Below are 15,426 nucleotides of genomic sequence, written 5' to 3'. Positions count from 1 at the left end.
TCCACCAACATCATGAGGAGGGTAGTACCTCCCTGGGTAGTTGCTGTCTACCAACATCATGAGGAGGGTAGTACCTCCCTGGGTAGTTTCTGTCTTCCAACATCATGAGGAGGGTAGCATCTCCCTGGGTAGTTGTTGTCTACCAACATCATCAGGAGGGTAGCATCTCCCTGGGTGGTTGCTGTCTAGCAGCATCATCAGGTTGGTAGTACCTCCCTGGGTAGTTGCTGTCTGCCAACATCATGAGGAGGGTAGCATCTCCCTGGGTAGGTGGTGTCTACCAACATCATCATGGTGGTAGTACCTCCCTGGGTGGATGGTGTCTACCAACATCATCAGGGTTGTAGTACCTCCCTGGGTAGGTGGTGTCTACCAACATCATCAGGATGGTAGTACCTCCCTGGGTAGGTGGTGTCTACCAACATCATCAGGATGGTAGTACCTCCCTGGGTGGTTGGTGTCTACCAACATCATCAGGAGGGTAGTACCTCCCTGGGTGGTTGGTGTCTTCCAACATCATCAGGATGGTAGAACCTCCCTGGGTGGATGGTGTCTACCAACATCATCAGGGTGGTAGTACCTCCCTGGGTAGGTAGTACCTCTCTGGGTAGATGGTGTCTACCAACATCATCAGGGTGGTAGTACCTCCCTGAGTAGGTGGTGTCTACCAACATCATCAGGGTGGTAGTACCTCCCAGGGTGGTTGGTGTCTACCAACATCATCAAGATGGTAGTACCTCCCTGGGTAGTTGCTGTCTACCAACATCATCAGGATGGTAGGTGTCTACCAACATCATCAGGAGGGTAGTACCTCCCTGGGTAGGTGGTGTCTACCAACATAATCAGGGTGGTAGTACCTCTCTGGGTAGATGGTGTCTACCAACATCATCAGGGTGGTAGTACCTCCCTGAGTAGGTGGTGTCTACCAACATCATCAGGGTGGTTGTACCTCCCTGGGTGGTTGGTGTCTACCAACATCATCAGGATGGTAGTACCTCCCTGGGTAGTTGCTGTCTACCAACATCATCAGGATGGTAGTACCTCCCTGGGTGGATGGTGTCTACCAACATCATCAGGAGGGTAGTACCTCATTGGGTAGTTGCTGTCTACCATCATCATCAGGATGGTAGTACCTCCCTGGGTATGTGGTGTCTACCAACATCATCAGGGTAGTAGTACCTCCCTGGGTAGGTAGAGTCTACCAACATCATCAGGAGGGTACTACCTCCCTGGGTAGTTGCTGTCTACCAACATCATCAGGATGGTAGTACCTCCCTGGGTAGGTGGTGTCTACCAACATCATCAGGGTGGTAGTACCTCCCTGGGTAGGTGGTGTCTATCAACATCAGGGTGGTAGTACCTCCCTGGGTAGGTGGTGTCTACCAACATCATCAGGGTGGTAGTACCTCCCTGGGTAGTTGGTGTCTACCAACATCATGAGGGTGGTAGTACCTCCCTGGGTGGTTGGTGTCTACCAACATCATGAGGGTGGTAGTACCTCCCCGGGTGGTTGGTGTCTACCAACATCATCAAGAGGGTAGTACCTCCCTGGGTAGTTGGTGTCTACCAACATCATCAGGAGGGTAGTACCTCCCTGGGGGGTTGGTGTCTACCAACATCATCAGGAGGGTAGTATCTTCATGGGAAGTTGTTGTCTACCAACATCATCAGGGTGGTAGTACCTCCCTGGGTGGTTGTTGTCTACGAACATCATCAAGGTGGTAGTACCTCCCTGGGTAGGTGGTGTCTACCAACATCATCAAGGTGGTAGTACCTCCCTGGGTGGTTGGTGTCTACCAACATCATCAGGAGGGTAGTACCTCCCTGGGTGGTTGGTGTCTACCAACATCATCAGGAGGGTAGTACCTCCCTGGGTGGTTGTTGTCTACCAACATCATCAGGGTGGTAGTACCTCCCTGGGTAGTTGGTGTCTACCAACATCATCAGGGTGGTAGTACCTCCCTGGGTGGTTGTTGCCTACGAACATCATCAAGGTGGTAGTACCTCCCTGGGTAGGTGGTGTCTACCAACATTATCAAGGTGGTAGTACCTCCCTGGGTGGTTGGTGTCTACCAACATCATCAGGAGGGTAGTACCTCCCTAAACATCATCAGGATGGTAGTACCTTCCTGGGTGGATGGTGTCTACGAACATCATCAGGGTGGTAGTACCTCCCTGGGTAGGTGGTGTCTACCAACATCATCAGGAGGGTAGTACCTCCCTGGGTAGGTGGTGTCTACCAACATCATCAGGGTGGTAGTACCTCTCTGGGTAGATGGTGTCTACCAACATCATCAGGGTGGTAGTACCTCCCTGAGTAGGTGGTGTCTACCAACATCATCAGGGTGGTAGTACCTCCCAGGGTGGTTGGTGTCTACCAACATCATCAGGATGGTAGAACCTCCCTGGGTAGTTGCTGTCTACCAACATCATCAGGATGGTAGTACCTCCCTGGGTGGATGGTGTCTACCAACATCATCAGGAGGGTAGTACCTCCCTGGGTAGTTGCTGTCTACCATCATCATCAGGATGGTAGTACCTCCCTGGGTATGTGTGTCTACCAACATCATCAGGGTAGTAGTACCTCCCTGGGTAGGTAGTGTCTACCAACATCATCAGGAGGGTAGTACCTCCCTGGGTAGTTGCTGTCTACCAACATCATCAGGATGGTAGTACCTCCCTGGGTAGGTGGTGTCTACCAACATCATCAGGGTGGTAGTACCTCCCTGGGTAGGTGGTGTCTATCAACATCAGGGTGGTAGTACGTCCCTGGGTAGGTGGTGTCTACCAACATCATGAGAGTGGTAGTACCTCCCTGGGTAGTTGGTGTCTACCAACATCATGAGGGTGGTAGTACCTCCCTGGGTGGTTGGTGTCTACCAACATCATGAGGGTGGTAGTACCTCCCCGTGTGGTTGGTGTCTACCAACATCATCAAGAGGGTAGTACCTCCCTGGGTAGTTGGTGTCTACCAATATCATCAGGAGGGTAGTACCTCCCTGGGTGGTTGGTGTCTACCAACATCATCAGGAGGGTAGTATCTTCATGGGTAGTTGTTGTCTACCAACATCATCAGGGTTGTAGTATCTCCCTGGGTAGTTGGTGTCTACCAACATCATTAGGAGGGTAGTATCTTCCTGGGTAGTTGTTGTCTACCAACATCATCAGGGTGGTACTACCTCCCTGGGTAGTTGGTGTCTACCAACATCATCAGGAGGGTAGTATCTTCCTGGGTAGTTGTTGTCCACCAACATCATCAGGGTGGTAGTACCTCACTGGGTGGTTGGTGTCTACCAACATCATCAGGGTGGTAGTACCTCCCTGGGTAGTTGGTGTCTACCAACATCATCAGGGTGGTAGTACCTCCCTGGGTGGGTGTTGTCTACGAACATCATCAAGGTGGTAGTACCTCCCTGGGTGGTTGGTGTCTACCAACATCATCAGGAGGGTAGTACCTCCCTGGGTGGTTGGTGTCTACCAACATCATCAGGAGGGTAGTACCTCCCTGGGTGGTTGCTGTCTACCAACATCATCAGGGTGGTAGTACCTCTCTGGGTAGTTGGTGTCTACCAACATCATCAGGGTGGTAGTACCTCCCTGAGTGGTTGTTGCCTACGAACATCATCAAGGTGGTAGTACCTCCCTAGGTAGGTGGTGTCTACCAACATTATCAAGGTGGTAGTACCTCCCTGGGTGGTTGGTGTCTACCAACATCATCAGGAGGGTAGTACCTCCCTGGGTAGTTGGTGTCTACCAACATCATCAGGGTGGTAGTACTTCCATGGGTAGTTGCTGCCTACCAACATCATCAGGAGGGTAGTACCTCCCTGGGTAGTTGTTGTCTACCAACATCATGAGGAGGGTAGTACCTCCCTGGGTGGTTGCTGTCTACCAACATGATGAGGAGGGTAGTACCTCCCTGGGTAGTTGCTGCCTACCAACATCATCAGGAGGGTAGTACCTCCCTGGGTAGTAGTTGTCTACCAACATCATGAGGAGGGTAGTACCTCCCTGGGTAGTTGCTGTCTACCAACATCATGAGGAGGGTAGTACCTCCCTGGGTAGTTGCTGTCTTCCAACATCATGAGGAGGGTAGCATCTCCCTGGGTAGTTGTTGTCTACCAACATCATCAGGAGGGTAGCATCTCCCTGGGTGGTTGCTGTCTAGCAGCATCATCAGGTTGGTAGTACCTCCCTGGGTAGTTGCTGTCTGCCAACATCATGAGGAGGGTAGCATCTCCCTGGGTAGGTGGTGTCTACCAACATCATCATGGTGGTAGTACCTCCCTGGGTGGATGGTGTCTACCAACATCATCAGGGTGGTAGTACCTCCCTGGGTAGGTGGTGTCTACCAACATCATCAGGATGGTAGTACCTCCCTGGGTAGGTGGTGTCTACCAACATCATCAGGATGGTAGTACCTCCCTGGGTGGTTGGTGTCTACCAACATCATCAGGAGGGTAGTACCTCCCTGGGTGGTTGGTGTCTTCCAACATCATCAGGATGGTAGTACCTCCCTGGGTGGATGGTGTCTACCAACATCATCAGGGTGGTAGTACCTCCCTGGGTAGGTGGTGTCTACCAACATCATCAGGAGGGTAGTACCTCCCTGGGTAGGTGGTGTCTACCAACATCATCAGGGTGGTAGTACCTCTCTGGGTAGATGGTGTCTACCAACATCATCAGGGTGGTAGTACCTCCCTGAGTAGGTGGTGTCTACCAACATCATCAGGGTGGTAGTACCTCCCAGGGTGGTTGGTGTCTACCAACATCATCAGGATGGTAGAACCTCCCTGGGTAGTTGCTGTCTACCAACATCATCAGGATGGTAGTACCTCCCTGGGTGGATGGTGTCTACCAACATCATCAGGAGGGTAGTACCTCCCTGGGTAGTTGCTGTCTACCATCATCATCAGGATGGTAGTACCTCCCTGGGTATGTGTGTCTACCAACATCATCAGGGTAGTAGTACCTCCCTGGGTAGGTAGTGTCTACCAACATCATCAGGAGGGTAGTACCTCCCTGGGTAGTTGCTGTCTACCAACATCATCAGGATGGTAGTACCTCCCTGGGTAGGTGGTGTCTACCAACATCATCAGGGTGGTAGTACCTCCCTGGGTAGGTGGTGTCTATCAACATCAGGGTGGTAGTACGTCCCTGGGTAGGTGGTGTCTACCAACATCATGAGAGTGGTAGTACCTCCCTGGGTAGTTGGTGTCTACCAACATCATGAGGGTGGTAGTACCTCCCTGGGTGGTTGGTTAGTACCTCCCTGGGTGGTTGGTGTCTACCAACATCGTCAGGGTGGTAGTACCTCCCTGGGTAGTTGGTGTCTACCAACATCATCAGGGTGGTAGTACCTCCCTGGGTGGTTGTTGTCTACGAACATCATCAAGGTGGTAGTACCTCCCTGGGTAGGTGGTGTCTACCAACATCATCAAGGTGGTAGTACCTCCCTGGGTGGTTGGTGTCTACCAACATCATCAGGAGGGTAGTACCTCCCTGGGTGGTTGGTGTCTACCAACATCATCAGGAGGGTAGTACCTCCCTGGGTGGTTGCTGTCTACCAACATCATCAGGGTGGTAGTACCTCCCTGGGTAGTTGGTGTCTACCAACATCATCAGGGTGGTAGTACCTCCCTGAGTGGTTGTTGCCTACGAACATCATCAAGGTGCTAGTACCTCCCTGGGTAGGTGGTGTCTACCAACATTATCAAGGTGGTAGTACCTCCCTGGGTGGTTGGTGTCTACCAACATCATCAGGAGGGTAGTACCTCCCTGGGGAGTTGGTGTCTACCAACATCATCAGGGTGGTAGTACCTCCCTGGGTAGTTGTTGTCTACCAACATCATGAGGAGGGTAGTACCTCCCTGGGTGGTTGCTGTCTACCAACATGATGAGGAGGGTAGTACCTCCCTGGGTAGTTGCTGCCTACCAACATCATCAGGAGGGTAGTACCTCCCTGGGTAGTTGTTGTCCACCAACATCATGAGGAGGGTAGTACCTCCCTGGGTAGTTGCTGTCTACCAACATCATGAGGAGGGTAGTACCTCCCTGGGTAGTTTCTGTCTTCCAACATCATGAGGAGGGTAGCATCTCCCTGGGTAGTTGTTGTCTACCAACATCATCAGGAGGGTAGCATCTCCCTGGGTGGTTGCTGTCTAGCAGCATCATCAGGTTGGTAGTACCTCCCTGGGTAGTTGCTGTCTGCCAACATCATGAGGAGGGTAGCATCTCCCTGGGTAGGTGGTGTCTACCAACATCATCATGGTGGTAGTACCTCCCTGGGTGGAGGGTGTCTACCAACATCATCAGGGTGGTAGTACCTCCCTGGGTAGGTGGTGTCTACAAACATCATCAGGATGGTAGTACCTCCCTGGGTAGGTGGTGTCTACTAACATCATCAGGATGGTAGTACCTCCCTGGGTGGTTGGTGTCTACCAACATCATCAGCAGGGTAGTACCTCCCTGGGTGGTTGGTGTCTTCCAACATCATCAGGATGGTAGTACCTCCCTGGGTGGATGGTGTCTACCAACATCATCAGGGTGGTAGTATCTCCCTGGGTAGGTGGTGTCTACCAACATCATCAGGAGGGTAGTACCTCCCTGGGTAGGTGGTGTCTACCAACATCATCAGGGTGGTAGTACCTCAGTACCTCCCTGGGTGGATGGTGTCTACCAACATCATCAGGAGGGTAGTACCTCCCTGTGTAGTTGCTGTCTACCATCATCATCAGGATGGTAGTACCTCCCTGGGTATGTGGTGTCTACCAACATCATCTGGGTAGTAGTACCTCCCTGGGTAGGTAGTGTCTACCAACATCATCAGGAGGGTAGTACCTCCCTGGGTAGTTGCTGTCTACCAACATCATCAGGATGGTAGTACCTCCCTGGGTAGGTGGTGTCTACCAACATCATCAGGGTGGTAGTACCTCCCTGGGTAGGTGGTGTCTATCAACATCAGGGTGGTAGTACCTCCCTGGGTAGGTGGTGTCTATCAACATCAGGGTGGTAGTACCTCCCTGGGTAGTTGGTGTCTACCAACATCATGAGGGTGGTAGTACCTCCCTGGGTGGTTGGTGTCTACCAACATCATGAGGGTGGTAGTACCTCCCCGGGTGGTTGGTGTCTACCAACATCATCAAGAGGGTAGTACCTCCCTGGGTAGTTGGTGTCTACCAACATCATCAGGAGGGTAGTACCTCCCTGGGTGGTTGGTGTCTACCAACATCATTAGGAGGGTAGTATCTTCCTGGGTAGTTGTTGTCTACCAACATCATCAGGGTGGTAGTGCTACCAACATCATCAGGGTGGTAGTACCTCCCTGGGAAGTTGGTGTCTACCAACATCATCAGGGTGGTAGTACCTCCCTGGGTGGTTGTTGTCTACGAACATCATCAAGGTGGTAGTACCTCCCTGGGTAGGTGGTGTCTACCAACATCATCAAGGTGGTAGTACCTCCCTGGGTGGTTGGTGTCTACCAACATCATCAGGAGGGTAGTACCTCCCTGGGTGGTTGGTGTCTACCAACATCATCAGGAGGGTAGTACCTCCCTGGGTGGTTGTTGTCTACCAACATCATCAGGGTGGTAGTACCTCCCTGGGTAGTTGGTGTCTACCAACATCATCAGGGTGGTAGTACCTCCCTGGGTGGTTGTTGCCTACGAACATCATCAAGGTGGTAGTACCTCCCTGGGTAGGTGGTGTCTACCAACATTATCAAGGTGGTAGTACCTCCCTGGGTGGTTGGTGTCTACCAACATCATCAGGAGGGTAGTACCTCCCTAGGTGGTTGGTGTCTACCAACATCATCAGGAGGGTAGTACATCCCTGGGTAGTTGGTGTCTACCAACATCATCAGGGTGGTAGTACCTCCCTGGGTAGTTGGTGTCTACCAACATCATCAGGGTGGTAGTACCTCCCTGGGTAGGTGATGTCTACCAACATCATCAGGATGGTAGTACCTCCCTGGGTGGTTGGTGTCTACCAACATCATCAAGAGGGTAGTACCTCCCTGGGTGGTTGGTGTCTACCAACATCATCAGGAGGGTAGTACCTCCCTGGGTGGTTGGTGTCTACCAACATCATCAGGAGGGTAGTACCTCCCTGGGTGGTTGGTGTCTACCAACATCATCAGGAGGGTAGTACCTCCCTGGGTGGTTGGTGTCTACCAACATCATCAGGAGGGTAGTACCTCCCTGGGTTGTTGGTGTCTACCAACATCATCAGGGTGGTAGTACCTCCCTGGGTAGTTGGTGTCTACCAACATCATCAGGGTGGTAGTACCTCCCTGGGTAGTTGGTGTCTACCAACATCATCAGGGTGGTAGTACCTCCCTGGGTGGTTGGTGTCTACCCACATCATCAGGGTGGTAGTACCTCCCTGGGTAGGTTGGTGTCTACCAACCTCATCAGGATGGTAGTACCTCCCTGGGTGGTTGGTGTCTACCAACATCATCAGGAGGGTAGTACCTCCCTGGGTGGTTGGTGTCTACCAACATCATCAGGGTGGTAGTACCTCCCTGGGTAGGTGGTGTCTACCAACATCATCAGGGTGGTAGTACCTCCCTGGGTAGGTGGTGTCTACCAACATCATCAGGGTGGTAGTACCTCCCTGGGTAGGTGGTGTCTACCAACATCATCAGGATGGTAGTACCTCCCTGGGTAGGTGGTGTCTACCAACATCATCAGGGTGGTAGTACCTCCCTGGGTAGGTGGTGTCTACCAACATCATCAGGGTGGTAGTACCTCCCTGGGTAGGTGGTGTCTACCAACATCATCATGAGGGTAGTACCTCCCTAGGTGGTTGGTGTCTACCAACATCATCAGGGTGGTAGTACCTCCCTGGGTAGGTGGTGTCTACCAACATCATCAGGGTGGTAGTACCTCCCTGGGTAGGTGGTGTCTACCAACATCATCAGGGTGGTAGTACCTCCCTGGGTAGGTGGTGTCTACCAACATCATCAGGAGGGTAGTACCTCCCTAGGGTGGTTGGTGTCTACCAACATCATCAGGGTGGTAGTACCTCCCTGGGTAGTTGGTGTCTACCAACATCATGAGGGTGGTAGTACCTCCCTGGGTGGTTGGTGTCTACCAACATCATGAGGGTGGTAGTACCTCCCCGGGTGGTTGGTGTCTACCAACATCATCAAGAGGGTAGTACCTCCCTGGGTAGTTGGTGTCTACCAACATCATCAGGAGGGTAGTACCTCCCTGGGTGGTTGGTGTCTACCAACATCATCAGGAGGGTAGTATCTTCATGGGAAGTTGTTGTCTACCAACATCATCAGGGTGGTAGTACCTCCCTGGGTAGTTGGTGTCTACCAACATCATTAGGAGGGTAGTATCTTCCTGGGTAGTTGTTGTCTACCAACATCATCAGGGTGGTAGTACCTCCCTGGGTAGTTGGTGTCTACCAACATCATCAGGAGGGTAGTATCTTCCTGGGTAGTTGTTGTCTACCAACATCATCAGGGTGGTAGTACCTCCCTGGGTGGTTGGTGTCTACCAACATCATCAGGGTGGTAGTACCTCCCTGGGTAGTTGGTGTCTACCAACATCATCAGGGTGGTAGTACCTCCCTGGGTGGTTGTTGTCTACGAACATCATCAAGGTGGTAGTACCTCCCTGGGTAGGTGGTGTCTACCAACATCATCAAGGTGGTAGTACCTCCCTGGGTGGTTGGTGTCTACCAACATCATCAGGAGGGTAGTACCTCCCTGGGTGGTTGGTGTCTACCAACATCATCAGGAGGGTAGTACCTCCCTGGGTGGTTGTTGTCTACCAACATCATCAGGGTGGTAGTACCTCCCTGGGTAGTTGGTGTCTACCAACATCATCAGGGTGGTAGTACCTCCCTGGGTGGTTGTTGCCTACGAACATCATCAAGGTGGTAGTACCTCCCTGGGTAGGTGGTGTCTACCAACATTATCAAGGTGGTAGTACCTCCCTGGGTGGTTGGTGTCTACCAACATCATCAGGAGGGTAGTACCTCCCTAGGTGGTTGGTGTCTACCAACATCATCAGGAGGGTAGTACCTCCCTGGGTAGTTGGTGTCTACCAACATCATCAGGGTGGTAGTACCTCCCTGGGTAGTTGGTGTCTACCAACATCATCAGGGTGGTAGTACCTCTTTGGGTAGTTGGTGTCTACCAATATCATCAGGGTGGTAGTACCTCCCTGGGTGGTTGATGTCTACCAACATCATCAGGGTGGTAGTACCTCCCTGGGTAGTTCGTGTCTACCAACATCATCAGGGTGGTAGTACCTCCCTGGGTGGTTGGTGTCTACCAACATCATCAGGAGGGTAGTACCTCCCTAGGTGGTTGGTGTCTACCAACATCATCAGGAGGGTAGTACCTCCCTGGGTAGTTGGTGTCTACCAACATCATCAGGGTGGTAGTACCTCCCTGGGCAGTTGGTGTCTACCAACATCATCAGGGTGGTAGTACCTCCCTGGGTAGTTGGTGTCTACCAACATCATCAGGGTGGTAGTACCTCCCTGGGTGGTTGGTGTCTACCAACATCATCAGGAGGGTAGTACCTCCCTAGGTGGTTGGTGTCTACCAACATCATCAGGGTGGTAGTACCTCCCTGGGTAGGTGGTGTCTACCAACATCATCAGGAGGGTAGTACCTCCCTGGGTAGTTGGTGTCTACCAACATCATCAGGGTGGTAGTACCTCCCTGGGTAGGTGGTGTCTACCAACATCATCAGGGTGGTAGTACCTCCCTGGGTAGGTGGTGTCTACCAACATCATCAGGGTGGTAATACCTCCCTGGGTAGGTGGTGTCTACCAACATCATCAGGGTGGTAGTACCTCCCTGGGTAGGTGGTGTCTACCAACATCATCAGGGTGGTAGTACCTCCCTGGGTAGGTGGTGTCTACCAACATCATCAGGGTGGTAGTACCTCCCTGGGTAGGTGGTGTCTACCAACATCATCAGGGTGGTAATACCTCCCTGGGTAGGTGGTGTCTACCAACATCATCAGGGTGGTAGTACCTCCCTGGGTAGGTGGTGTCTACCAACATCATCAGGGTGGTAGTACCTCCCTGGGTAGGTGGTGTCTACCAACATCATCAGGAGGGTAGTACCTCCCTAGGTGGTTGGTGTCTACCAACATCATCAGGGTGGTAGTACCTCCCTGGGTAGGTGGTGTCTACCAACATCATCAGGGTGGTAGTACCTCCCTGGGTAGGTGGTGTCTACCAACATCATCAGGGTGGTAGTACCTCCCTGGGTGGTTGGTGTCTACCAACATCATCAGGGTGGTAGTACCTCCCTGGGTGGTTGGTGTCTACCAACATCATCAGGGTGGTAGTACCTCCCTGGGTGGTTGGTGTCTACCAACATCATCAGGGTGGTAGTACCTCCCTGGGTGGTTGGTGTCTACCAACATCATCAGGGTGGTAGTACCTCCCTGGGTGGTTGGTGTCTACCAACATCATCAGGAGGGTAGTACCTCCCTAGGTGGTTGGTGTCTACCAACATCATCAGGGTGGTAGTACCTCCCTGGGTAGGTGGTGTCTACCAACATCATCAGGAGGGTAGTACCTCCCTAGGTGGTTGGTGTCTACCAACATCATCAGGGTGGTAGTACCTCCCTGGGTAGGTGGTGTCTACCAACATCATCAGGGTGGTAGTACCTCCCTGGGTAGGTGGTGTCTACCAACATCATCAGGGTGGTAGTACCTCTCTGGGTAGATGGTGTCTACCAACATCATCAGGGTGGTAGTACCTCCCTGAGTAGGTGGTGTCTACCAACATCATCAGGGTGGTAGTACCTCCCAGGGTGGTTGGTGTCTACCAACATCATCAAGATGGTAGTACCTCCCTGGGTAGTAGCTGTCTACCAACATCATCAGGATGGTAGTACCTCCCTGGGTGGATGGTGTCTACCAACATCATCAGGAGGGTAGTACCTCCCTGGGTAGTTGCTGTCTACCATCATCATCAGGATGGTAGTACGTCCCTGGGTATGTGGTGTCTACCAACATCATCAGGGTAGTAGTACCTCCCTGGGTAGGTAGTGTCTACCAACATCATCAGGAGGGTAGTACCTCCCTGGGTAGTTGCTGTCTACCAACATCATCAGGATGGTAGTACCTCCCTGGGTAGGTGGTGTCTACCAACATCATCAGGGTGGTAGTACCTCCCTGGGTAGGTGGTGTCTATCAACATCTGGGTGGTAGTACGTCCCTGGGTAGGTGGTGTCTACCAACATCATCAGGGTGGTAGTACCTCCCTGGGTAGTTGGTGTCTACCAACATCATGAGGGTGGTAGTACCTCCCTGGGTGGTTGGTGTCTACCAACATCATGAGGGTGGTAGTACCTCCCCGGGTGGTTGGTGTCTACCAACATCATCAAGAGGGTAGTACCTCCCTGGGTAGTTGGTGTCTACCAACATCATCAGGAGGGTAGTACCTCCCTGGGTGGTTGGTGTCTACCAACATCATCAGGAGGGTAGTATCTTCATGGGCAGTTGTTGTCTACCAACATCATCAGGGTGGTAGTACCTCCCTGGGTAGTTGGTGTCTACCAACATCATTAGGAGGGTAGTATCTTCCTGGGTAGTTGTTGTCTACCAACATCATCAGGGTGGTAGTACCTCCCTGGGTAGTTGGTGTCTACCAACATCATCAGGAGGGTAGTATCTTCCTGGGTAGTTGTTGTCTACCAACATCATCAGGGTGGTAGTACCTCCCTGGGTGGTTGGTGTCTACCAACATCATCAGGGTGGTAGTACCTCCCTGGGTAGTTGGTGTCTACCAACATCATCAGGGTGGTAGTACCTCCCTGGGTGGTTGTTGTCTACGAACATCATCAAGGTGGTAGTACCTCCCTGGGTAGGTGGTGTCTACCAACATCATCAAGGTGGTAGTACCTCCCTGGGTGGTTGGTGTCTACCAACATCATCAGGAGGGTAGTACCTCCCTGGGTGGTTGGTGTCTACCAACATCATCAGGAGGGTAGTACCTCCCTGGGTGGTTGTTGTCTACCAACATCATCAGGGTGGTAGTACCTCCCTGGGTCGTTGGTGTCTACCAACATCATCAGGGTGGTAGTACCTCCCTGAGTGGTTGTTGCCTACGAACATCATCAAGGTGGTAGTCCCTCCCTGGGTAGGTGGTGTCTACCAACATTATCAAGGTGGTAGTACCTCCCTGGGTGGTTGGTGTCTAGCAACATCATCAGGAGGGTAGTACCTCCCTGGGTGGTTGGTGTCTACCAACATCATCAGGAGGGTAGTACCTCCCTGGGTAGTTGGTGTCTACCAACATCATCAGGGTGGTAGTACCTCCCTGGGTAGTTGCTGCCTACCAACATCATCAGGAGGGTAGTACCTCCCTGGGTAGTTGTTGTCTACCAACATCATGAGGAGGGTAGTACCTCCCTGGGTGGTTGCTGTCTACCAACATGATGAGGAGGGTAGTACCTCCCTGGGTAGTTGCTGCCTACCAACATCATCAGGAGGGTAGTATCTCCCTGGGTAGTTGTTGTCTACCAACATCATGAGGAGGGTAGTACCTCCCTGGGTAGTTGCTGTCTACCAACATCATGAGGAGGGTAGTACCTCCCTGGGTAGTTGCTGTCTTCCAACATCATGAGGAGGGTAGCATCTCCCTGGGAAGTTGTTGTCTACCAACATCATCAGGAGGGTAGCATCTCCCTGGGTGGTTGCTGTCTAGCAGCATCATCAGGTTGGTAGTACCTCCCTGGGTAGTTGCTGTCTGCCAACATCATGAGGAGGGTAGCATCTCCCTGGGTAGGTGGTGTCTACCAACATCATCATGGTGGTAGTACCTCCCTGGGTGGATGGTGTCTACCAACATCATCAGGGTGGTAGTACCTCCCTGGGTAGGTGGTGTCTACCAACATCATCAGGATGGTAGTACCTCCCTGGGTAGGTGGTGTCTACCAACATCATCAGGATGGTAGTACCTCCCTGGGTGGTTGGTGTCTACCAACATCATCAGGAGGGTAGTACCTCCCTGTATGGTTGGTGTCTTCCAACATCATCAGGATGGTAGTACCTCCCTGGGTGGATGGTGTCTACCAACATCATCTGGGTGGTAGTACCTCCCTCGGTAGGTGGTGTCTACCAACATCATCAGAAGGGTAGTACCTCCCTGGGAAGGTGGTGTCTACCAACATCATCAGGGTGGTAGTACCTCTCTGGGTAGATGGTGTCTACCAACATCATCAGGGTGGTAGTACCTCCCTGAGTAGGTGGTGTCTACCAACATCATCAGGGTGGTAGTACCTCCCTGGGTGGTTGGTGTCTACCAACATCATCAGGATGGTAGTACCTCCCTGGGTAGTTGCTGTCTACCAACATCATCAGGATGGTAGTACCTCCCTGGGTGGATGGTGTCTACCAACATCATCAGGAGGGTAGTACCTCCCTGTGTAGTTGCTGTCTACCATCATCATCAGGATGGTAGTACCTCCCTGGGTATGTGGTGTCTACCAACATCATCTGGGTAGTAGTACCTCCCTGGGTAGGTAGTGTCTACCAACATCATCAGGAGGGTAGTACCTCCCTGGGTAGTTGCTGTCTACCAACATCATCAGGATGGTAGTACCTCCCTGGGTAGGTGGTGTCTACCAACATCATCAGGGTGGTAGTACCTCCCTGGGTAGGTGGTGTCTATCAACATCAGGGTGGTAGTACCTCCCTGGGTAGGTGGTGTCTACCAACATCATCAGGGTGGTAGTACCTCCCTGGGTAGTTGGTGTCTACCAACATCATGAGGGTGGTAGTACCTCCCTGGGTGGTTGGTGTCTACCAAAATCATGAGGGTGGTAGTACCTCCCCGGGTGGTTGGTGTCTACCAACATCATGAAGAGGGTAGTACCTCCCTGGGTAGTTGGTGTCTACCAACAGCATCAGGAGGGTAATACCTCCCTGGGTGGTTGGTGTCTACCAACATCATCAGGAGGGTAGTATCTTCATGGGAAGTTGTTGTCTACCAACATCATCAGGGTGGTAGTACCTCCCTGGGTAGTTGGTGTCTACCAACATCATTAGGAGGGTAGTATCTTCCTGGGTAGTTGTTGTCTACCAACATCATCAGGGTGGTAGTACCTCCCTGGGTAGTTGGTGTCTACCAACATCATCAGGAGGGTAGTATCTTCCTGGGTAGTTGTTGTCTACCAACATCATCAGGGTGGTAGTACCTCCCTGGGTGGTTGGTGTCTACCAACATCATCAGGGTGGTAGTACCTCCCTGGGTAGTTGGTGTCTACCAACATCATCAGGGTGGTAGTACCTCCCTGGGTGGTTGTTGTCTACGAACATCATCAAGGCGGTAGTACCTCCCTGGGTAGGTGGTGTCTACCAACATCATCAAGGTGGTAGTACCTCCCTGGGTGGTTGGTGTCTACCAACATCATCAGGAGGGTAGTACCTCCCTGGGTGGTT

The sequence above is a fragment of the Cherax quadricarinatus genome, chromosome 36, assembly GCF_038502225.1.
Source record: "Cherax quadricarinatus isolate ZL_2023a chromosome 36, ASM3850222v1, whole genome shotgun sequence".
NCBI lineage: Eukaryota > Metazoa > Arthropoda > Malacostraca > Decapoda > Parastacidae > Cherax > Cherax quadricarinatus.
The sequence above is the reverse complement of the archived record's forward strand: the minus strand, read 5'-3'. Positions refer to the sequence as shown.